Source organism: Felis catus, chromosome A2, assembly GCF_018350175.1.
Source record: "Felis catus isolate Fca126 chromosome A2, F.catus_Fca126_mat1.0, whole genome shotgun sequence".
NCBI classification, from domain to species: Eukaryota; Metazoa; Chordata; class Mammalia; order Carnivora; family Felidae; genus Felis; species Felis catus.
Window position 1 is genome coordinate 70,056,115 of NC_058369.1, and position 25,673 is coordinate 70,081,787.

The window sequence follows — 25,673 nt, forward strand, 5'->3', positions numbered from 1 at the left end:
TTTTTTTTCTTAAAAGGTTTTTTTTTACTGATTCAATCTCCCTTCAAATTATTAGTCTTTCAGATTTTCTATCTCTTTGTGATTCAGTCTTGGCAGTTGTATGTTATCAGTAATTTATGTTTCTTCTAGCTTGTCCATTTTGTGACATATGATTGTTTATAATAGTTTCTTGTGATCCTTTGTAGTTCTGTGGTATCAGTTTAATGTTTCACTTTTCATTTCTGATTTTATTTATTTGAATTCTCTCTTTTTCTTGGTGAGTCTAGCTAAAGATTCGTCAATTTTTCAAAAAAAATTTTTTAACAACTCTAGGGGCATCTGGGTGGCTCAACTGAGTGTCTGGCTCTTGATTTCGACTCAGGTCATGATCCCAGTGTCATGGGATTGAGCCCCACATCAGGCTCTGCAGTGAGCAGAGAGCCTGCTTGAGATTCTCTCTCTTTCCCTCTAAAAATAAAAATAAAAATAAATAACTTTAAGGATTTTTTAAAATGTTTATTTATTTTGAGAGGGAGAGAGAGCAAGCAGGGGAGGGGCAGAGAGAGAATCCCAAGTAGGCTATGTGTTGTCAGCACAGAGCCTGATGCAGGGCTTGAACTCACCAACCATGAGATCATGACCTGAGCTGAAATCAAAAGTCATACACTTAACTGACTGAGCCACCCAGGCACCCCGTATATAAACACTTTTTAAAAAGCTTTAGTTTCACTGATCTTTTCTTTTGACCTTTTAGTCTCTATTTCATTTGTTTCTACATTAATCTTTGTAATTCCATTCCTTCTACTAAATTTGATCTTCATTTGTTCTTCTCTTTTCTAATTCCTCAGATGTAAGTATTTGAGATTTGTCTTGTTTCTGGTGTAAGGATTTATTGCAATAAACTTCTTTCTTAGAACTGCTTGTGCTGCATCTCATAAGTTCTGGCATGTTGTATTTCCATTTTCACTTGTCTCAAGGTATTTTTAAATTTCTTTTGATTTCTTTTGATTTTTTCTTTGATCCATCGATTAGTCAGTAGCATGTTATTAATCACCACATATTTCTAAATTTTCCAGTTTTCTTCCACTAATTGGTCTCTAGCTTCATACTCTTGTGGTCAGAAGAAATGCTTGATATGATATCAATTTTCTTAAATTTATTAAGAGTTATTTCGTGCCCTAACATATAATGTATCTTGGAGAATTTTCCATGTTTCCTTGAGAAGAATGTGTATTCTGTTGTTTTTGAATGGAATGTTCTGTATGTATCTGTTAGGTCCCTGTAGTCTAATGTGTTATTTAAGACTGATTTTTCCATATTGGTTTTTTGTCTAGATGATATATCTATTGTTGAAAGTGTTGTATTAAAGCCACCTACTGTTACTGTATTATCTATTTCTTCCATTAGGTCTTTTAATATTTGCTTTATAATATTTGTCTTAATGCACATTTTATCTGATAAAATGATAGATACCCCAGCTTTCTTTTCCATTTGCATGGAATATCTTTTTCCATCCCTTTACTTTCAGTCTGTGTGTGTCCTTAATCTGAAGTGAGTTCCTTGTAGGAAATATATAGATTAGTCTCTTTTTTTATTCACTCAGCCACTTTCTTTCTCTCTTGCTCTCTTTCTTTTTTTAAAAAAAATATGTATTTATTTTTGAGAGAGACGGTGTGTGTGCAAGGGAGTGGGGGAGGGGCAGAGAGAGAGAGGGAGTTGCAGAATCAGTAGCAGGCTCCAGGCTCTGAGCTGTCAGCACAGAACTTGACATGGGGCCCGAACTCACAAACAGTGAGATCATGACCTGAGCCGAAGTCATACTCTTAACTCACTGAGCCATCCAGGTGCCCCTCTTGCTCTCTTTCTTCATGATTTGATAATTTACTGTATTGGGATGCTTAGATTACTGTCTCTTTAACTTTTGTATACCTACTATAGGTTTTTGCTTTATGGTTGCCATGAGTCTTACATAAAACATCATATGTTTATTACAGTCCATTTTAAGTTGATGACAATTTAAGTTTGAACACATTCTAAAGTGTTGAACAAGTTATTATTTCCCCACCACCATGTTTTATGTCTTTGATGCCACATTTTACATCTCTTTATCCTGTATATTCCTAACAAACTATTGTAGTTACGTTTTTTACTACTTTTGTCTTTTGACCTTCACACTAGTATTTTAAGTGATTCACCCACCACCACCATTAGATTATTCTGTATTGAACTACATATTTACATTTGCCAGTGAGATTTATACTTTCCTGTGGTTTTCTGTTACTACTTTGCACCCTTTTGTTCAGCTTTAAAAAGTCCCTTTAACATTTCTCATAGGGTCAGTTTGGTGGTAATAAACTCCTTTAACTTTTGTTTGTCTAGAAACCTCTTTATCTCTTCTTAAATTTTGAGGGACAGTATTTCCTGGTAGAGTATTCTTTACTGGCAGGGGATTTTTTTCTTTCAGCACTTTGGATATTGTCCCACTCCCTTCTGGCCTACAAGGTTTCTTCTGAAAAATGTGCTGATGGTTCTTATGTACATTGCTCTATATGTAACAAGTTATTTTTTTCTTCCTGTGTTTAAGAATGTCTCCTTATTTTAATTTTTGACACTTTATTGGTATGGCTTTTTCTGGGTCCATGTTTTTTAGAACTCTTTGGGCTTCCTGGATCTGGATGTCTGTTTCCTATCCCAGGTTAGGGAATTTTCCTGTCATTATTTCTTCAAATAAGTTTCTGTCCCTCTCTCTTTTCCTTCTGGGACCCTTATAATGCAAATATTGTCCCATAATTTTCTTATATTATCTTCACTCTTTTTATTCTTTTTTTTTCTGCCCTGATTGGGTGAGTTTTACTGCTCTGTATTCAAGTTTATTGATCCTTTTCTCTGTTTCATTTAGATCCTTCCTCTGCTGTTGAACCCTTCTCTCTTATTTTTCAGTTTTGTTATTACATGCATCAACTATGGAACTTCTGTTACTTTTTAATATTTTCTATAGTCCTCACTATGTTTATGTTATCTTCTCCCTAGCTCAGTGAGTGTCTTTATGACCACTATTTGGAAATCTTTATCAGGTAAATGACTTACCTGCATTTCATTAAGGTCTTTTTCTGAGTTTTCACCTTATTCTTTTGCTTGAAACATATTGCTATGTTTTTTGTTAAATTTTTCTTGACTCTCTGTGTTGGGTTTTAAGCAGTACATAAAATAGCCTCCTCATCCAATCTTGAGGGAGTGGCCTTGTTTAGAAGATGAACTTGATTGCTCAACCCTGCCCTAATTTGTGGTTGTACAAACCTTTGTGATTGTACAGACAGCCTACTTTACTTATTTACCTTTAAATGTTTATGTATTTATTTTGAGAGGGAGAGAGAACATGCAGGGAAGCAGCAGAGAGAGAGGGAGAATGAGAATCCCAAACAGGCTCCACACTGCCAGTGCAGAGCCCAATGCAGGGCTCAAACTCAAACCACGAGACCATGACCTGAGCTGAAATCAAGAGTCAGACGCTTAACCAACTGAGCCACCCAACTGCAGCCTACTTTAGTTTTTTTAATTTATTCATTTTTGAGAGACAGAGACAGAGTGTGAGTGGGGGAGGGGCAGAGAGAGAGGGAGACACAGAATCCAAAGCAGGCTTCAGACTCTGAGCTGTCAGCACAGACCCTGATGCAGGACTTGAACTCACGAACCATGAGATCATGACCTGAGCTGAAGTCAGACTCTTAACCAACTGAGCCACTCAGGCACCCCTAGCCTACTTTATTTTTAATGAACCCCAATAGATAAGGGTATGCAAGATTTGTGAGTATCTCAAAACAGAGGATTTCAGTCAGCATCTAGACTCAGGCTGATTGGAAGCTAGATTCTCACACAGTGGTTTTTTTAAGGATGCAAATATATAGACTCCTATGGGACAGCAAGCATAAGTTCTACTGGCCATTAGAGCCACATGATCTAGAGATGTACGCTTCACAGCAGCACAAAGATCAAGGTGACAGATGAGTATACAAACTGCTTTCTGGTACATAATAGCAACCTGGAGTGAGGTAGAGGCCAAGTACAAAGATGGCCTGCACTGGCCTCTGTCCCCAGAGAGCCCATCTATTCTCCTAGATGTGGGCTAAACTGGAAGACTTTTGCTCTTCTGCCAAAGATCCAGGACAAGAAAATAGTCCCTTTTTCACAGAATGACTGGGGTTGTTTTTTGGTCTGTGCACTGTCTCAATGGTAATGGCTTCTCAGGAACTGCCTCCCACAGTGGGACAGTCGCATGGGATCCAGAAACGCAAGCCCTGTTGATCACCAAAGCCAGCCATAGTGCCCCCTAGGTGTCAGCTACAAAAATTGGTGCACTGGACATAAAAAAAAAAAAAAAAAAAAAAAAAAAAAAAAAACATAGTACCAGATGCATGTAGAGCTCCTACGGAAGATACAAATGCTCTGGAGCACAGCAGAGGGAGAGTATGAAGATAACACTCATTAGCCAAGGTCTCTGGAGAGGATCACAGTCAATTGCTAGATGTGTGTTAAAGAGAAGCCTGGTTCTAAAACCCATAGCCATGAAGATGAGCTAGGAAGCTCCTTTCACAGAAGGACTGGGCTCTTTTGTCTGTTGCCTCCTGTGTGTCATGGGAGTGGTAGCCAATTAAAGAACTCTTTCTCCATATGTTACAGCCTTGCTGGACAGCAGAGCCATGTGATCCAGAGATGACTGCTGGGTGGCAGCTGCAAAATTCAGGGTGTCAAAGAAGGGTACAAGTTCCTTCTTGGGAGATATCAGCAAACTAGAGTGAGGCAGGGAGAGAGCACAAAGATGGTAATGGCCAACCCCCACCTCCGAGAGTATTTCAGTAGGCCCCTAGGTGTGTGTTAAATTAAATGCCTTTCCCTCGGGTTGATGCTTTAAGCTAAGCAAATAAGCGTCTCTCACAATTTCCTCTTCCCTGGGCCCTGGGGGTGGTGGAGTCTGTGTGCACAGGCCCCGTGAGAACTGTCACTCAGTTTTATATGGCCTTATGGGTCTCACGAACACAAGCCCTCTGGATTTCAAAGCTAGTTGTTTGGGGCCCTGTCTCTCAATTGCAGGTCTTAGATTTTGGAGTGCTCGGTATGGGGTTCAAACCCTTCACTCCTCACTTGGAGTTTTGAGTTCCCTGCCGGTTGTGAGTTGTTGCAGCAGGCATGAGGTTTACAGCAAGATTTTGCCTCAGTTTCTCCTACCCACTATTATGTGCATTTTTCTCTCATTTGCCTGATGTGTAGGAGTTGTTCAGCTAGTTTTTATTGGTGTTGTTATTTTTCTTGACCTTTTTCAGAGAATTTTTTTTTACATGTAACTGTAGATTCAGGCTGTCTATGGCAGGAAGTGAGTCCAGGATCCTTTTACATTACTATCTTGACCCAGACCATTCTTGTTTTTTCATCTAAGTAATTTAATCTAATCTAATTTCCCCCTTAGCACCAATTTTTCTATGTCCCTAGATTCTGATGTGTTGTCTTTTTGTGTTCATTCATCTCTAAGTGTTTTCTGACTTCCCTTGTGACTTGTTCATTGATCCATTTGTTGCTTAAAAGTGTATCGCTTGAAGGAGTTAAGATGGTGAAGGAGTGGGAGGACCCTAAGCTTGCCTCCCACCTGAAACACAGCTATATACATATCAAATCATTCTGAACACCCAATAAATCAATCTGAGGATGGAGAGAATAAAACTGCAAGTCTTCAAGTAGAATCGTGAAAGGTAGGAGCAGCAGAGAGTTGCTGCAGGTGCTGTGGAGGAGAGGGAACCTGCTTATGGAGACTACTACAAGGTATCATAAGCAGCAGATCACAAAATCTAAAGTTAGACAAGTGCGCCACCACTTGTCATTCCTGGCTTAGCGGTGTTCCTGTGGGGAAGGAGGGTGCAGACCCAAGATTGGACAGTGTGGTCTGAGGATCCCCTGGGTCCTAGTTGGAGAAACCGTTCCCCTGCTTGGAGTGCATTTGGGAGGGGCACCAAGGCCTCTCCAGGGACAAAAGAACGGGGATGACAATGTGTTTCAGTGTTCCCAGGCATAGGAGTATGGAGGCTGGTGGAGGGCAGTGAGACTTGGTACCAGATTTCTGCTCCATTTTGCCATAAACTCCAAACTGCTACATTGGTTGTGTGACCACTTTTCTGGGACTGGCCAACAAACAGCAAATGTGTGGCAAGACCATCCCCCAGACGACCAGTATGGGGCCATGCCCAGTGAGTCCCTAAAATTTGTAGTTTAAAAACCCAACCACACACCTGAGATATGCCACCTGGCAGGTGGACAGCTTGGACACAGACAGGGTGAAGGCAGGAATCTGATGGAAGCTGGGGACACAAGAGGAGTGATTGTTTACCTTTCCGTGAGGGCTCCCTAAAGCGTGCCAGTCGCAGGCTCTTGGCTCCAGGGACAAGAGAGCAGGGCAAAGCCATTTTGACCCTGCCCATCAGCACTGACCATCCTCAGTGAGCTAAACAGCACCACCAAGTGGAGACTAGAGCCGCTTATACCAAGTGGAGACGAGAGCCGCTTACACCAAGCACCACCCCCTCTGCCCCCTACAGGTACATCTCTATGGGGGCAAGACAGCCCAAGAATCAGCACAACAGGCCCTCCCCCCCCCCAGAAGACCAGTATAAATCTCTCACACACACTAAGTCTACTGACCATAGAGTGCTACACAACTCCAACTCCAAGGGAAAAAGGATCTAGGCTCCTGTTTGTTGTTTTAATTGTGTATGTGTGTGTGTGTGTGTGTGTGTGTGTGTGTGTGTATCTTTTATTTTGGATCTACCTTCTTTTAGCAAGCAGACCAAAACACACCTAGGAGGTCTAGCTTTTTCTTTCTTTCTTTCTTTCTTTCTTTCTTTCTTTCTTTCTTTCTTTCTTTCTTTCTTTTAGACAATATGACAAATGGAGGAATTCACCCCAAAAGAAAGAACAGGAAGTAGAAGTAATGGCAGGGAATTAATCAATACAGATGTAAGTAACATGTCTGAACTAGAATTTAAAACAACAACTATAAAGATACTAGCTGGACTTGAAAAAGCATAGGAGACACTACAAAATCCCTTCCCGCAGAGATAAAATAACTGAAATCTAGTCAGGCTGAAATTAAAAATGCAAACCCTGAATGGTTGCCATGACAACGAAGATGAATGAATCAGGGGAACTAATCAGTGATACAGAAGATAAAATTATGGAAAATAATAAATTGAAAAGAAGAGGAAAAGAAAGGTATTGGATCATGAAGGTAAGCTTAGAGAACTCAGTGACTTCTTAAAATGTAGTAACATTTGTAACTCCTATTATAGGAGTCCTAGAAGATGAAGAAAGAGAAAAAGGGGAGGAAGGTTTATTTGAGCAATCATAGCTGAAAACTTTCCTAACCTGGGGAAGGATGCAGACATTGAAATCCTAAGGGCACAGACAACTCACATTAAATTGAACAAAATCAGGCCCTGACGTAGACATATAGTAAAATTCACAAAATACACAGACAAGGAAAGAATCCTGAAAACACCAAGGGAAAAGAAAGTCCTTAACCTACAAGGGAAGACAGATCAGGTTTAAAGCAGCTCTGTCCATAGAAACATGGCAGACTAGAAGAGAATGGCAGGATATATTCAACATGCTGAATGGGGAAAATATGCAGCCAGAAAGACTTTATCCAACAAGGCTGCCATTCAGAGTAGAAGGAGAAACAAAAAGTTTCCCACACAAACAAAAATTAAAGGACTTCATGACCACTAAATCAGCCCTGCAAGAAATATTAAAGGGAATACTTAATAGGGAATAAAACTTAGTAGGGAATAAAATGCCAAAAGCAACAAACACTAGACAAGAATAGAGAGTATTATCAGAAACATCAGCTTTACAGGTAACACAATGGCACAGAATTCATATTTTTAAATAATCACTCTGAATGTAAATGGACTAAATGCTCCAATCAAAAGATACAGTGTATCAGAATGGATAAAAAACCAAGATCCATCTACATGCTGTCTACAAGAGATTCACTTTAGACCTAAAGGCACCTGAAGATTTAAAGTGAGGGGATGTAGAAATATCTATCATGCTAATAGACTTCAAAACAAAGCTGGAGGCACCTGGGTGGCTCAGCCAGTTTAGCTGACTCTAGATTTCAGCTCAGGTCATGATCTCACAGTTGTGTGATTGGGTCCCACGGTGGGCTCTGCAATGGGCATGAAGCCTGCCTAAGATTCTCTCTCACCCTCTCTCTCTCCCTCTGCTCCCCTCTGGCTTGTGCACTTGCTCCTTCTTTCTCTCTCTCTCAAAAAAAAAAAAAAAAACACCTTCAAATTCTAAAAAAGAAAGAAAACAAAGCCGGGGCAGCCATGCTTATATAAGACAAACTAGATTTTAAACCAAAGACTGTAACAAGAGATGAAGAAGTGCATTATATCATAATTAAGGGGTCTAACGATTCTATCATGAAACTCATTGGTAATAATACAATAATAATAGGGAATTTTTAACACCCCACTTACAGCAAGCATCTAAGCTTACATACAAGCAGAAAAATCAACACGGAAACAGGTGGCTTTGAAGAACACACTGGACCAGATGGACATAACAGATGTATTCGGAACACATGGAACATTGTCCAGAGTAGATCACATACTGGGTCACAAATCAGGCCTCAACTACTACAAAAATATTGAGATCATACTATGCATATTTTAAGACCATAATGCTATGAAACAGGAAGTCAACCACAAGAAAAATTTGGAAAGACCACGAATACTTGGAGGTTAAAGAACCTTCTACTAAAGAATGAATGGGTTAACCAGGAATTTAAAAAAGAAATTAAAAAATACATGGAAGCAAATGAAAATGAGAACACGATAGTCCACAACCTTTGGGATGCAGCAAAGGCAGTCCTAAGAAGGAAGGATATTGCAATATAGGACTATCTCAAGAAGCAATAAAAGTTTCAAATACACAATCTAACCTTACACCTAAAGGAGCTAGAAAAGGAACAGCCAACAAAACCTAAAGCCAGCAGTGGAAAGGAAATAACAAAGATTACAGCTGAAATAAATAACACAGAAATTAAAAAGAGAAAAGATCAAGAAATTAAGAGGTGGTTTTTGAAAGAATTAATAAAATTGATAAATCCCTAGCCAGAGTTATCAAAAAGAAAAAAGAAAGGATACAAATAAATAAAATCATAAATGGAAGAGGAGCTATCACAACCACCACAGAAATACAAACATTTGTGAGAGAATATTATGAAAAATTATATACCAACAAACTGGGAAATCTGGAAGGAATGAATAAATGCCTAGAAACATACAAACTGCCAAACTGAAACAAGAAGGAATAGAAAATTTGAACAGACCTATAACCAGTAAAGAAATTGAATCAGTCATCAAAAATCTCCCAACAAACAAGAGTCCTGGGCCAGATGGCTTCCCAGGGGAATTTTATCAGACATTGAAAGAAGAGTTAATCCCTATTCTTTTCAAATTGTTCCATAAAACAGAAATGGAAGGAAAATATCCAAGCTCCTTCTACAAGGCTAACATGACTTTAATTCCAAAACCAAAGACCCCATTAAAAAGGAGAATCACAGGCCAATATCCCTGATGAACATCAATGCAAAAATTCTCAACAAGATACTAGCAAATTGAATCCAACTATATATTGAAAGAATCATCCACCACAATCAAGTGAGACTTATTCCTGGGCTGCAAGGCTACTTCAATATTCACAAATCAATCAACATGATACACCACATTAATATAAGAAAGGATAAGAATCAAATGATCCTCTTAATAGATGCAGAAAAATCATCTGACAAAATACAGCGTCCATTCTTGATAAAAATTCTCAACAAAATAGGGGCGAATGGAACATAGCTCAACATCATAAAGGCCTATATGAAAGACCCACAGCTAATATCCTCAATGGGGAAAAACTGAGAACTTTTCCTCTACAGTCAGGAACCAGGCAAGAATGTCCACTCTCACTGTTACTACTTAGCATGGTACTGGAAGTCCTAGACTCAGCAATCAGGCAACAATAAAGAAAGAAAGGTATCCAAATCAGCAAGGAAGAAGTCAAACTTTCTCTATTTGCACATGACATGACACTGTATGTAGAAAATCTGAAAGACTCCACCAAAAATTGCTAGAACTGATACATGAATTCAGCAAAACCACAAGATACAAAATCAACGTACAGGAATCTATTGCCTTTCTATACACCAATAATGAAGCAGCAGAAAAAGAAATCAAGGAATTGATCCATTTACAATTACACCAAAACCCATAAGATATCTAGGAATAAATCTAACCAAAGAAGTAAAAAGATCTATACTCTGAAAACTATAGAAAGCTTACCAAGAAAATTGAAGAGGACACAAAGAAATGGAAAAACCAAAAAAACAAACAAAAAGAAATGGAACACATCTCATGCTCATGGAGTGGAAGAGCAAACGTTGTGAAAATGTCTACACTACTCAAAGCAATCTACACGTTAAATGCAATATCTATCAAAATACCACCAGCATTTTTCATAGAGCTAGAACAAACAACCCTAAAATTTGTATGGAACCACAGAAGACCCCAAATAGCCAAAACAATCCTGAAAAAGAAAACCAAAGCTGGAGGCATCACAATTCTGACTTCAAGCTATATTACAAAACTGTAGTCATCAAGACAGTATGGTACTGGGACAAAAACAGACACATAGATCAATGGAACAGAAGAGAAACCCAGAAATGGACACTCAACTGTATTGCCAACTAATCTTTGATAAACTAGAAAAGAATATCCAATGGGAAAAAACACAGTGTCTTTAACAAATGGTGTTGGGAAAGCTGGACAGTAACATGCAGAAAAATTAGGCTGGGCCACTCTTTTGCACCATACCCAAAAATAAATTCAAAATGAATGAAAAACCTAAATGTAGATACAGGAAGTCATCAAAAGCCTAGAGAACACAGGCAGCAACCTCTTTGGCCAGAACAACTTCTTACTAGGCATGTTTCTAGAGGCAAGGGAAACAAAAGCAAACATGAACTATTGGGACTTCCTCAATATAAAAACCTCTGCACAGTGAAGGAAACAATCAACAATTTGATATTTGCAAATGATATATCTGATAAAAGGTTAGTATTCAAAATCTATAATGAACTTATCAAATTCAACATCCAAAAACCAAATAATCCAGTGAAGAAATGGGCAGAAGACATGAATAAATACTTTTCAAAGGAAGACATCTAGATGGTTAATAGACACATGAAAAGATGCTCAACATCACTTGTCATCAGGGAAATACGAATCAACCTGTCTGAATGGCTAAAATTAACAATACAAGAAACAATTGGTGTTGGCAAGGAGGCAGAGAAAAGGGAACCCTCTCACACTGTTGGTGGGAATGCCATGGGGCGGTCACTCTGGAAAACAGTATGGAGATTCCTCAAAAAGTTACAAATAGAACTACCCTATGATCCAGAAATTGCATTACTAGGTATTTACCCAAGGAATACAAAATCATAGGTTCAAAGGGTACATGTATCCCAATGTTATAGCAGCATTACTAACGATACCTTATAGAAAGAGCTCAAATGTCCATTGACTGATGAATGGATAAAGAAGATGTGGTACATACACACACACACACACACACACACACACACACACACACACACACACTGGAATATTACTTACTCATCAAGAAGAGTGAAATTTTGGGGTGTGTCAGTTGTTTAAGCATCCAACTCTTGATTTTGGGTCAGGTCACGATCTCATTGTTCATGGGTTCGAGCCCCTCCTCAGGCTCTGCCTGTCACTGAGGTGCCTGCTTGGGATTCTTTCTCTCCTCTCTCTCTACCTCACCATTCCCCCAACATAAATAAACAAACAAACAAAAAAGAATGAAATCTTGCCATTTGCAAGGACATAGATGGAAGTAGAAGGTATTATGCTAAGCTAAAGAAGTCAGTAAGAAAAAGACAAATACCCTATGACTTCACTCATATTTGGAATTTAACAAACCAACAGATGAACATAAGGGAAGGGGAGAAGAGCGAGAGAAACAAACCATAAGAGATTCTTTATGATAGAGAACAAACTGAGGGTTGATGGAAGGAATGGGTAGGGAATGGGCTAGATGGATGATGGGTACTAAGAAGGGCACTTGTTTTCATGAGCACTGGGTGGTATATGTAAGTGATGAATCACCGAATTCTGCTCATGAAACCAACATTGCACTGTATGTTAACTAACTAGAATTTAAATACAAATTTTGGGAGCAAAAGTCCATTGTTTACTTTGCACAATTGTGTGAATTTTTCAGTTCTTCTGTTGATTTCTATCTTGATATTGCTGTAATCAGAGCATACACTTTGTATAATACCTACTTTTTAAAAATATATTAAGGCTTGGGGCACTTGGATATCTCAGTCAGTTGAGCTTCTGACTTTAGCCTAGGTCATGATCTCACAGTTCATGAGTTCAAGTCCCACATCAGGCTCTGTGCTGACAGCTCAGAGCCTGGACCCTGCTTCAGATTCTGTATATTCCTCTCTCTCTGCCCCTCCCCAGCTCATTCTCTCTCTCTCAAAAATAAATAAAAAACATTAATATATATGTATTAAGACTTCACTTGGGACCTGACATATGGTGGCTCCTGGAAAATATCCTATATGCCCTTGGGAAGAATGTTTATGCTATTGTTGTTGAGTCTGTGTTCTACTACAAACACTGGTTTATCATGTTGTTCAAGTTCTCCATTTCCTCACTTATATCTCTATGGTTATTCATTCATTATTGTAAGTAGAGTATTAAATCTTACACTATTATTGTAGAACTATTATTTTTTCCTTTTTATTCTGTCAGTTTTTGCTTCATATATTTTCATGGTCTGTCATTGAGCACATAACTGTTTATAATGGTTATATCCTCTTGCTGTATTAAACCTTTTATTAATATGTAATGCCTTTCTTTGTCTTGTAAACTTTTAAAATTTAAATTCTATTTTGTCTGATATCAGCAGAACTACCCCTGCCTTCCTTTGGTTACTATTTATGTGGAATATTTCTTTTCATTCTTTCATTTTCAAACTGTTTATGCCTTTGGAGAAAAAGTAAATAAATCTCTTGTAGACAACTTGTAGTTGAATTGTGTTTTTACCCATTCTGTCACTGTCTTTTAATTAGAAAGTTTAGTCCACTTACATACAAAGAATTTCTGGTAGAGACGTACTTAATTTCTGTCATTTTGCTCATTGTTTTCTATGTGCCTTACAGCTTTTTTTGTCTTTCATTTCCTACCTTACTATCTTCTTTTGTGTTCAGTTGATTTTTTTGTTGTGAAATGTTTAAATTTCTTTTTCACTTTCTTTTATGAATATTCTACAGCTATTTTCTTTGTGGTTACCATGGAAACTACATTTAATAGCCTAACATTACAGCACTGATTGAAATCATACCAGCTTAACTCCAAAAACAAAAAATCTGCTCCTTTACAGCTCTGTTTCCACTTATTTTGGTTGCTGATGTCACAAAATCATACCTTTATACATTGTGTACCCCAAAACATAAGCTAATAATTCTTTCAAATGCATCAGTCTCTTAAAGTATGTAGAAAACAAGGTTAGTTGTTGTAAACAAATGTTACAGTAATGCTAGCTTTTATACTGTTTTTTTTCTAATGTATGAGTCTCTTAAATCGTGTAGAAAACAAAAAGTAAAGTTGTAAACCATTGTTACAATAATGTTAGCTTTATAATTGCCATGGCATTTACCTTTGTTGAGAGGTTTATTCCTCTATATGGCTTCAAGTTACTGTCTAGTGTGCTTTCATTTCACCTTGCAGGACTCCTTTAAGCACTTCCTGTAGGGCAATTCTACTGGTGATGGACTCCAGCTTCTGTTTATCTGGGAATGCCTTAATTTCTCCCTCACCTCTAAAGGATAGTTTTGTCAGATATAGGATTCGTGGTTAATAGTTCTTCTCTTTTAGTGCTTTGAATATATTGGCCCACTGAGTTCTGGCCTCCGAAGTTTCTGATGAGAAATCTGCTTTTGATCTTTTTGAGGGACACTTGTATGTGATGACTCACTTTTCTCATGCTGTTTTCAAGATTTATCCCACAAAACTTTTAGACCTTATTTACCTTTTAAAAAATCTTTTTTAAATTATCTGTTCCTCAGTGTGAGAAGTAAGAGAGATGATTCATTTTCAGAAATACCAAATAAAAGCTGTGCTGTCCCCTTAATAGTAGGTTTGCAACCTACTGGAATATGTTTGAACCCTTCCCACAATGGAGTCCCAAACCCTTAGACACTTCACTTCCTGGTTCTTCTTCCTTGCTCTGTTTCATGGGCTTATTTTTGCACACTTAGTTTCACAGGCTTAGTTTCATGGGCTTTGCAATAGGCATGCCCCATAGGATAAAGGGAGTGACTGAAAGTCTTGGTGTCACCTCAGGGAATGTATGTTTGCTCCATCCAGACTACTTTTTGCCTTATGTGGACTTAGGCGACATCTGGGTAAGGCTGTAACCTCGGTAGTACTTAGCCAATGAGGAACCAGGGGAGGAACTTGCATGCCAGGATATAAATTGCCTGCTGTGACTGCCCTGGGCATGCCTGTCCATCAGACACCTGCTCTTGAATGAACATCGATTAAAGCCTCTCTTCACTGTGCTCCAGTCTCCAAGTCCCTCCTTTGATTGAGTCAGTGGACTCATTTCTCACACTCAGACTAGATAATCTCCATTGTTTTATCTTCAAGTTTGCTGATCCTTTTTTCAAATGCTCAAATCTACCTTTGAATCCATGTATTGAACTTTTCATTTCAGCTATTGTACTTCTCAGCTCCAGAATTCTTTTATTTCCTTTAAAGTTTCCTAATCCATGGGGTGCCTGCGTGGCTCGGTCAGTTGCATGTCCAATGCTTGATTTCGGCTTGGGTCATGATCCCAGGGTTGTGGATTGAGCCTCAGCATGGAACCTGCTTAGGATTCTTTCTCTCTCTCCCTCTGCCCCTCCCTCACACAAGCTCCCTCTCTATCAAATAAAAAAAAAAATAATTAAAATTTTCCATTCCTTTATTGATATTTCCCATTTTTTCACACTGTTTTTTGTTTTTGTTTGTTTACTTTCCCCATTTTCTTTCTCTGAGCATGCTAAAGACAACTATTTTTATATCTTTGTCTAGTGTGTTCATCATTAGATATTTTTCAGGGACAATTTCTATGGATTTAGTTTTTCCTTTGAGTGGCCCATACATTCCTGTTTCTTCATATGTCTTGTGATATTTTTGTTGAACAGTGGGCATTTTACTCTAACAACGTGGTAACTCTTAAAATCATATTCTTCCTATTCCCCTGGTTTGCTGTTTTTTGTTATCATTCATTGGTTTTGTTTATATATTTATTATAAGCTTTCTCTGTACCAACTATGGTCTTAAACATAAACTTAACATCTTCTCAGATCTTTTCTGAACTAATTAATTTTATCTACATTTCTTTTTGCCTTTGTTCTCCACATCATATCCCATTACATATCTGTTCTTAAGACAAATGATAACTAGTCTTCAAGTAAGAGGACTTACAGAATCATTTGTCACACACAGTTCATCCTACTTTCACCTGGTAATTTGTGGTATCCACCTGTGTTTGCAAATTGCTTTTATCCAAAGGAAAAATAACACTTCTCATATTTTTATGACAGGAGATAGGTTTATAACTTGGAGCAGGTGCCCTCCCACAAAATCTTTCTTAATATTTAGGTTTCAAGGAGCTCCCAAGCCCTTGACAAAAACATCCCTGGGTTGTAAAACTGGCAAAAAGATTATTTAAATTTTGTTTACATATATCTTTAAGGGACAGAGAAAGAAATCACAAGTCTCCTAAAGTAAATGTTCTAAGGAAAGTGGAGGTAGGGGGAGTCTTCACTTCTTGCACAAAGAAAAATTCCTTTTTTTTTTTTAAGATTTGTATTTATCCTTATGCCAGCATCCAAGTAGGCTCCCTCTGCCTCTGTTTTGGGGATCCTATCACCACTCACTGCTTACATGTTTTGCTGCAAGGACTCAACTGACTCAAATATTCAGGGCTAAAGTTTATTATAGCAAAAGTCCCAGTGCAAGAAATCTAGAGGTCAGGCACAGGCTTCCCAATCCTCTCTTTGCTGCTTGACCAGCTGCAGACCACAGACACAGGACTCCTTTACTGCCCAGGCAACCTTACTTGAATTTTACAGTCTGGAGTCCTTAACAGGAAGCTAGTCACATGGACACGTGTCTGCTACATGACCAACTGTGATAGAAACTGAGGGGCTCAGACCAGATACCAGAAGCTGTCAGGGAGGAAGATCTTCCTCTGCCCGTGGTCCTCCTAGCTGGACTTAGAATCAAACTGACAGGAGACAGACTAGCAGGAGAAAATCAAATTCAGTAGGTGTACCTACTGGGAATCCACACAGATATGAGATCCCAAAGACAATGAGGCAACACAAAAGCTTATATGAGAGTAGAGGGGTAGATTTGAGGGTACAAAGGGGAGAACGTTCATTAGCAAGAAGGTGAAAGAAGATATTTGGAAAAACAAGGTTGCCCTATCATGCAGATGAATTCTTTAGGTAAAGGAGGGTCCCCATTAATGCTCTCCTCCTGTTACAGGATCTCCTTTCCAATGAGAATTTAGGCAGTTGTGAGGGAGGCAGAGAAATTTTCCTGCACCTGCTGGGTTTTCATTACTTTTAACTCAAAATCATCTTTTTGCCAAAGTGGTCCATCTTGGGGCAGCCTGCCCTGGGCCCCTACAGTGCACCCCATGAAACGTGGTGTTTATGTTACACACTGCTGACAGCTGGAACATTCTTCCCTCACTGCCTTCGGCATACAAGATGACATCACTAAGCAGTGATTGTTGTGACCATTCCAGAAGCTTGATTTTGGTCAAGGCCCATTATCAGGATTCAAGGTGTCCTCAGAGAGAACTGAGTGCAGAAGACCTGCTGTGTCCCATTTCCTCACACTCTGACATAGAGAAACCTCCAGAGGGAATTACTCCTCTAGCCTCTAGAAGAATTTCTTTGACTTATTTTGAAGTCATGTTTACCAGTATTTTATCTCTTCTTTCTGCTGAGTAGTGTTCTATTGTGTGTATAAACCACAACTTATTGACTCATTCTCCTGTTGATGGATATTTGGGTTGTTTCCAGTCTTGAGGTCATATGAATGCAGCTGCTATACACATTCTTGTGTTGGCACTGTAAGTCTGACTCCTAATTCCTGTTTAAGTGCTCTGGATAGCCATTCTTCAGCTTCCTGGTGTGAGAGGCAGTGGGACAACAGCAGCAGGAGGATGGGCTTCCTTATGGCATAGCTTAGTGATAGTCTATGAAGTAACATCCTTCATAGTAGTAAGGACTCATATTTCCTGCCATCATTCCAGGAGGCCTTGAAACTGCTTCTTCCCAACAACCTTCCAAGTACCTAATTCCTGAATTAAATCTATGACTCATTAAAGTACTTGGAGTGATTTCTGTCTCCTGTTCCAAATCCTGAATGACACAAGCAGTAATTTCAAATTTGCCCTTCAATGGGCAAAATGTTCTGTTATTTAAATATTTCTAGTAATTAGCCCTGCTTCTTAGGACTGAAACCTTCTGAGTCTAGTCTGAAAGCAGGAGGATGGTAGAAAGCACTGATAGTTTGCAAAACTGTAGGTGTGGATCTTTGCAGATTGTTTTGTATTTAGGAAATTATTATCTTCTCTAATATCAATAAAGTCTCTGAAAATTAATGTTTGTCCTCAGAAGATTATGTAACATGTGTGTGTGTGTGTGTGTGTGTGTGTGTGTGTATTTAAGCAAATTGATGTGGAGATGTTGGGGTTCAGAGTGAACGGACAAGAAGGAATTTTTGAGATGTCTTTGGTCCCAAAAGGTGTTTTTATTAAAGTACAGGGACAAGACCAGTGTACAGAAAGAGCTGCACTGGGGTTGTGACAGGTGACTGATTATATACTTTCAAGTTGGGAGGGGGTTAGGGATAGCATAAGTCTCTAAGGAATTTTGAAAGCAAAATTTCCAGGACCTCGAGAGGGCTAGCTCTTGTTAGGAAAGGGTCATTTACTACTGTCTAGTAAAAACTTAGTCATGAGACCCTTCAGATGTACATCAGTGGGCCATATGCTTGGAGGATGATTGCTAATATATATTTGGGGTGGGGAGATAAAGCAAGTTTCCAAAGGAATTTTTATATGTTAAAGAAGATTTACAGGATCTTGGAGTCTGGGATAATGTTAAGCTAAGATTGCCTTTTGCCCATAGTAAAGTATTAACATCGAGGCAGTTGAGTTCCTAGAAGAAGGTCACTCTACCTGTCTCAAGGAATTGTCAATAGGTTGTTAAGTTGTAAGGAGATTTAGTTTTTTTTTCTTTTGCCTTTGTTCTCCACATCACACACCATTTTCTATTAGTTGACTGAGCATTGTTCTGCTGAAAATTCCTCCCTTACAACTTGATATTGCTATAGTTTGATTAAATCAGATTTAGGAAACATACTGATGTGATTATCACACTATAGGAATATACTTGTGGGTGAGGAAATAGATCCCAGGGTGACATTAATTCCTGGAGTAGATAACTTAGTCTGGATTCCCCCACATACATTAGATGCAGTTAGTTTATTTGGAAAGAGGATCTCAGGAAACAGAGCAGAAACAGGGAAGGGAGAAAAGTCAATAAAGGGTGTATTTTTGAGCTGTAATTACTGTAGGCAAGTGGGGCTCAACCCATCTGGCAGGCCTTTGAGAACCTAAGTAGTAGACATATCTAAAAAATGCCTCAGGATGACTGGGGCATGTGTCCATGGGTTTCCATCTTTCATGAGCTGAGGGTCACCCCCAGGGGCTTCAAATCTTTTGCTCTGGAGCATGGGCTGAGTGTCCTTCTAGGCCTTGGCAGAAAGCCTGTGAGACACTGCTCGTGGAAATCTGACGAGCCCAAGACATAAGCAAATTGTAGAGTTAGGGATGGAGTTTCCCTAGAAGTGGAGATTCATGCTGAAGATGTTTTGGGGAAAGAAGCCAAGTCCTCAGGACAAGGAGCTAGGCTGAGAACTGGGAAGTATCCTAAGAGAATCTCTTATAAAAGTTTATCATATACTTTATTTTCCCAAGAACAATGAGACTAATTGTATTTCCCAGTAGTGCTCAACATTTAAATATTCTCTAGATAGCATGAAACATCTACGTAACAGTTATCTAAATTCATCTACTGTTCATATTTTGTCACATTTTCATTAGCTGTATGTATTGTATCTATTTGTATGTGTGCAAAGTGTATGTTTTATATAACATAAATATATTAATAACAGAAATATATTTTGTATATAGTTTATATATAATTTTTATAATTTATATAATAAAATATATAGAGATATAAAACAGATGAATGACTTAAAAGTAAGCTATAGACATTATGTCATTTCACTCAGCATGCTTCTCTTAAGAATGACATTCTCCTACAAAACCGTTCCCATAGCTACAAAGATAATTCAAGAATATCATCTAAGAGAGAAACTATATTCAAATTACCCAATTGTCTCAAAAATGTCATTTAAAGCTTTTGTTTTCCTGGATCCAATTAAATTCACACATTGTAACTTATTAAATGTTAGTTTCTGGGGTGCCTGGGTGGCTCAGTAGGTCAAGCCTCCAACTCTTGATTTCAGCTCAGGTCATGATCTCAGTTTGTGAGTTCAAATGCCACGACATGTGGGGATTCTCTTGAACTTAAGATTCTCTCTCTCTCCCTTTCCCTCTGTCCCTCCCCCACTCTTGCTCACTTTCTCTCTCAAAATAAATAATTTTTTTTTAATGTTAGTTTCTTCTAGTCTAGAACTTTCCCCATGATTCTTTTTTTTTTTTTTAATGATAATTGACTTTTCAAAGAATTCAGGTCAGCTGTCAAGTAAATTTGTCTGACAGTTTCCTTATAAGGTTCAAGCTAAATACTTTGGAGGACAGTACTACCCAGAAGATATTATATATTTTTTATTACATCACATCATGAATTCCTCAAAGTTAGATTTTCCCACTATTGGTGGTATTAAATTGGATCATTTGGGTAAGGAACCAACCAATTCCTCAATTCTGAAATTACATTTTCCCTGTTATAATTAGTAATTAATTTATATATCTGTGGGATGATTTTTTGTGTATAATATCCCATCCCCACAACATTTTTTCTTATAGTTTTATCGTCTAGCTAATAATTATTGTTTAACTCACTTACCACTTTGCAGTGTTGCTTAAAATTCTATCATTCTTTTGCTGGTATTTGTTAATAAGAGTTTTCCCTCTTCTACTTTTTCTCCTTCTTTCTCTATTTGAATATTATATGTATTCATGTAATATTGTACTTTGTTATAACTCATTATTGTCATTATTCTTTTTGACAAACTGACCAATTTTTGGACAGTGGGAGCCTCTTCCAGACCATTTAAAAAAATTTTAATGTTTATTTATTTTTGAGAGATAGAGACAGAGCCTGAGCAGAGAAGGGGCAGAGTGAGTGGAAGACACAGAAACCGAAGCAGGCTCCAGGCTCTGAGCCATCAGCACAGAGCCTGACGCAGGACTTGAACTCACAAAATGTGAGATCATGACCTGAGCCAAAGTAGGACGCTTAACCGACTGAGCCACCCAGGCGCCCCGACCAATTTTTTTTTTATTTATTAAAAAAAAAAATGTTTAACATTTATTTATTATTGAGAGACGGATAGAGACAGAGCATGAGCAGGGGAGGGGCCGAGAGACGGGGAGACACAGAATCCAAAGCAGGCTCCAGGCTCTGAGCTGTCAGCACAGCCCAACGCGAGGCTCAAAACTCACAAACCGCGAGATCATGACCTGAGCCGAAGTTGGACACTCAACCGACGGAGCCACCCAGGCACCCCCCAACCATTTTTTTTAATTATTGTAAATGTTATTGAGAAATACAATAAAAACAGAAAAGTAAATCCTGTGTCCTTTTGGCCTGATCCATCCATCTTTGAAAATTTGCTTGATTTCTGATAAAACAAGATGATATCTAGGCTTCAGATCAGACTCCCTAGACCCACTGTCAGACATTTTTTCAAGGAGTCTTGCTTCCCTTTTGGGAGAAATGGGATTTAGGAACTAAGATCAGGGTCTTACATGTGCTCATTGCTTCTAGGCCATTTCATTGTATATACCTTAAAAAGGGAATATATAGTATTTTTAAATGGTGACATGGGGGCGCCTGGGTGGCGCAGTCGGTTAGGCGTCCGACTTCAGCCAGGTCACGATCTCGCGGTCTGTGAGTTCGAGCCCCGCGTCAGGCTCTGGGCTGATGGCTCGGAGCCTGGAGCCTGTTTCCGATTCTGTGTCTCCCTCTCTCTCTGCCCCTACCCCGTTCATGCTCTGTCTCTCTTGGTCCCAGAAATAAATAAAAACGTTAAAAAATAAAATAAAATAAATGGTGACATGGCATTAGAGAAAAAAATAAAATCAGAAAGAGAGGGCAAGGATAACAATTTTAAAAGAAAATAAAGGAATAGGGAATAGGGAATGAGAACAAATGGAAGAGTAGAGCATGAAGGTGAGCACAGTCTTCCCCATGGCCACCCTCCAGATGAGGCTGGAAAGAGGGCAGAGGTAGTGTTGAGTTTGGAGGAAACCAGCAGAATGGCAGGAAGTAGTGGGAGGAGCATGTTGCATGGAGAGGCCATGACAGCTGAGAGGACAACTCAGGAACAGACTCAGAACTAACCCTCTCTCCCAACCATACTGGAGAGAAGTAGGTACCTGTGCTGAAGGAGTGGGGTGAACAAGGTATGGCGTGAGAATCTGAAAGGATTACATAACCACGGCCATTTTGAAGAGGGATGATCATTTTGCATCACAGATACATTCATTTGTTCATCTAGAACATAGGCCAGTTGTTCACCAATATACTACAACAAGGCAGACTTTTGGCATAGCTACTCACTTCACTGTTGAAAGTGTCTTAATCTTTGATCATTTCTTCAGGAAATCTTTAGGAATAAAGTTATCTTAAGGGTTTTTTGATACATCTTGGGGCTTTGATTCTGTGAACAGGAATTGGTTATGGACTAAGTCACCCTGTTTCAAATTCTATTAAAGGACCTACACTTCTATTTTACTGAGAAATTCAAGATATAAAGCAATGGTCTCCTGATAGATCATATAATTTTCTTTGATGAAAATCATATTTTTTTACATTTAATTCACACTAAAATGATTCTATACAATTGTTTTCTTGCCCATTTAAGTGCCAAGCTCATTAAGTTTGAGATTTTCTTCTATTTAAATGTGTATAATTTTCCTCTAAACATTGCTTTAGCTGCGTTTCACAAGTTTTTATATGTGGTATTTTTATTACCATTCAGGTCAAACTATCGTCTAATTTTCATTATGATTTTAGACCTACGAGATTTTGGAGTTATCTTTTTGTTATTAATTTATTGACTGTTTTTGACCACATTGTGGTCAGATAATGAAATCTGTTTTATTCCAATTGTTTGAAATCACACACACACGCACACACACACACACACACACACACAAACTTTATATATATATATACTTTACACTAAGAGTGGAGGTATTGGAAGTCCAACATTGTGGGAAAGGATCAGGCTCTGGGCTTTCTTTTTTCCTTTCTATGATGTGACTGAAGTTGTATGGTGTGTGGATGAAAAACAAACCTCAAGTTCTCCAGGTTTGGCAAATACTCTTGCTACGTAAACAGGGTACAGTGATGCCTGTCCTTAATCTAGAAACTGGCCTGACAATGCCTACCTCTCCATCATGTCAAAAAGGTTTTTAAGGAGGGTAAACACAAATTTATACAGGAGTTTTCGTGGTTTTCAAGCAAATTGGTTCATGTGGGTATCTAGCTTATGATTTTACTAAAAATGGATGCCCTTGAAGCTGTGTTTTGCAGTGACCTTGAGGCTCTTAATTATATATAAATGAGCAGAGAAACCACGAGGTTCAGGGTTCAGTGGAGGACGAAGGAAAACTTGGTCAAGAAAGTAGTTTAAAGGAGTGGAAGGACTCTAAAGCCATTTTATGGAGAATGGCTCTGTTTGATGTAATGTTTACATTGGTTTTTATTTTAATGGTTCAATTGAGCCTTTCCTTGTACCAGCTGTAAACATTTTTCAGGGTACAAATATTGTATTACCTACTATTCTATGATGTACCAGATTCAATGTTTTTTACTTCTTTTCTCTGTGTTTGAGCAAAACCACAATCCAAATCATTTCTTGGAAAAAAATGTTTTGGGAAAATAATTCAAGAGTTTTTAAATTTCTTAAAATTTCATTTGATCCACTGATTGTACTTCCAGGAATAGTTATGGTGAAATAATTCAGTATATGAAGAGATACAAATAAAAGTATTTCCCAAGTGTTAGTAATAACATAAAGAAACTGAATATACATTAGAGTCCAAAAATAGGGGACTACTTAAAAAGTTAGGGTGTTTGGGGGCACCTGGTTAACTTAGTCACGTTAGCCTCTGACTCTTGATTTTGGCTCAGGTCATGAATTTATGGTTGGTGGGTCAAACCCTGCATCAGGATCCATGCTAACAGTGCAGAGCCTGCTTAGGATTCTCTCTCTCTCTCTCTCTCTCTCTCTCTCTCTCTGCTCCTCCCTACTCTCTCTTTCTCAAAATAAAGGAATAGACTTTAAAAAAAAGTCAGGATATTTTCATTAGATGAAACATTACACAACCACTAAGATTACATTTTGGCAAACTGCAGCATAGCTTGGGAAAATGCTAATGACAAAATGTTTATGGTAAAAGTCAGGATATATATCTATATGTAGCTATATATTTATTTGAAAAGTATATAAATATATTTATATATTTATATGGCTCAGTCAGTTAAGCATCGGACTTCGGCTCAGGTCATGATCTCACACTTAATGAGTTCGAGGGTCATGATCTCACAGTTTGTGGGTTCGAGCCCTGCATGGGGCTCTGTGCTGACAGCTTGGAGCCTGGAGCCTGCTTCACATTCTTTGTCTCCCTCTTTCTCTGCCCCTCCATTTGCGCACGCGCACGCTCTCTCTCTCTCTCTCTCTCTCTCTCTCTCTCAAAAGTAAACATTAAAAAAAAAGATAACAGCAGATAAATGATGGTGAAAGCTTTCACAAAATTGCTAAACATTTGTTGATGGAACAAAAGACATATTTGATGAAACAGTTAAGCATTTAGGCCCCTGACATGTTTTTGGATGGATAATTAGAATATTACCAGAAAAGGGGAGGGATGAGAACATGTAAAACCTGAATTAGTAAAATATTAGACTAATCATCAAAAATATTGCAGTACTGAAATTCTTTTTTTTAATGTTTATTTTTGAGAGAGAGAGAGACAGCTCAAGTGCCCGCTCACAAGTGGGGGAGCAGCAGAGAAGGGGGACAGAGGATCTGAAATGGGCTCCACGCTGAGAGCAGCAAGTCTGATGTGGGGCTCAAAGTCACAAACCTTGAGATCATGACCTGAGCCAAGGTTGGACACTCAACCAACTGAGCCACCCAGGTGCCCCTGCAGTTCTGAAATTCTTGGGCAAAATTGTACATACTTTCTTACAGATTATTAAATAAATAAATGCAAAGTCTCAGTCTTTCATCCAAATTATAATTAATATCACCAGCAGAAACAATCAATACAAAATACTGGCAACAATATACTGCACACAGAAAAATGTTTGTTAGATATTTTATAAACCTGATAAAAGAATCATGTTAAAATCTAGAACTCTTGACTTGGTAGAATTAACAACAAAAAAATAAACTCTGAATTTCTAGATTTTTGTCACGAGAAATCAATTGCTTTAAAAGTGTAGTAAATAAATTTTCCATGATCAATTTTATTGAAAGTTTATTCCCAGACTCACTGAGAAGGATAGATAGTTTCATTTAATTTGTAGACCCTCAAATAGCAGGACTAGTCTTCCTGGAAAGTCAGCAGGAGCTCAGAAAGGAGCAGTCATAGGGTGAACGTGGGGAGAATGGAACGGGCGTCACTGTTGAGGTGGTCAGGAACCTATACGAGAACCCCATAGCACAGAATGAAGCAGAGGAAAGCCCCACCTGCAAGGAACCAAAAGACCTTGAACAAAGGGCAAATTGACAGTGACTAGTGTGATCTACAAAATGATGGGCTTTTCTTCAGTGATCTGGATCCTTTGTGCTATTCTTGTAGAAGAGACAACATCTGTGCTGGTTATATTCTGTTCTTCTCTGGCCCTAACCCCTTAATTCTACACCTTCTTCTATTCTGCTTTGTGCTTACCCTCTGGCTTTCTGAATGGTTTGGCCAATGAGAGGCGCTGACTAAAGTTCAGAAAGGGAGGAGAGAGAGAGGCCAAAGACACATTTTCTTTCTCCTTGCTTTGGTATGTTCCTGGCAGGGAATGCATCATTCTATGAATAGATTTTCTTCCAAAACTCTAATTTTCATGCAGGCTCTCATAACACGATTCCCATTGCCACTTTGGATGTTGGCCTGATAGTTTCCCATTAGTATTAGTCTCTGGGTACCTCAGCACACAGTATGTGTCCCTTAATCCTGCTTAATCTCTATAAATGTTTCCTCCATTTAAAAGTCTCTTCAAACATTCC

The 25,673-nt window shown here is 38.5% G+C and overlaps 1 protein-coding gene across 4 annotated transcripts in view; it reads right to left on the minus strand.

Moving 5' to 3' along the window:
• The window catches only part of LOC123383814, a 75,567-nt gene that overhangs the window by 21,357 nt on the left and 28,537 nt on the right, over window positions 1–25,673 (minus strand). Inside the window, exon 5 of one of the 4 annotated variants that reach the window (XR_006594062.1) lies at window positions 24,668–25,142. The exons of the other annotated variants lie outside the window; for them this stretch is intronic. The gene's annotated coding sequence lies outside the window, so the exon portion shown is untranslated. Of the gene's footprint in view, window positions 1–24,667; window positions 25,143–25,673 lie in introns of those variants that run through there. 4 annotated transcript variants of the gene reach the window in all.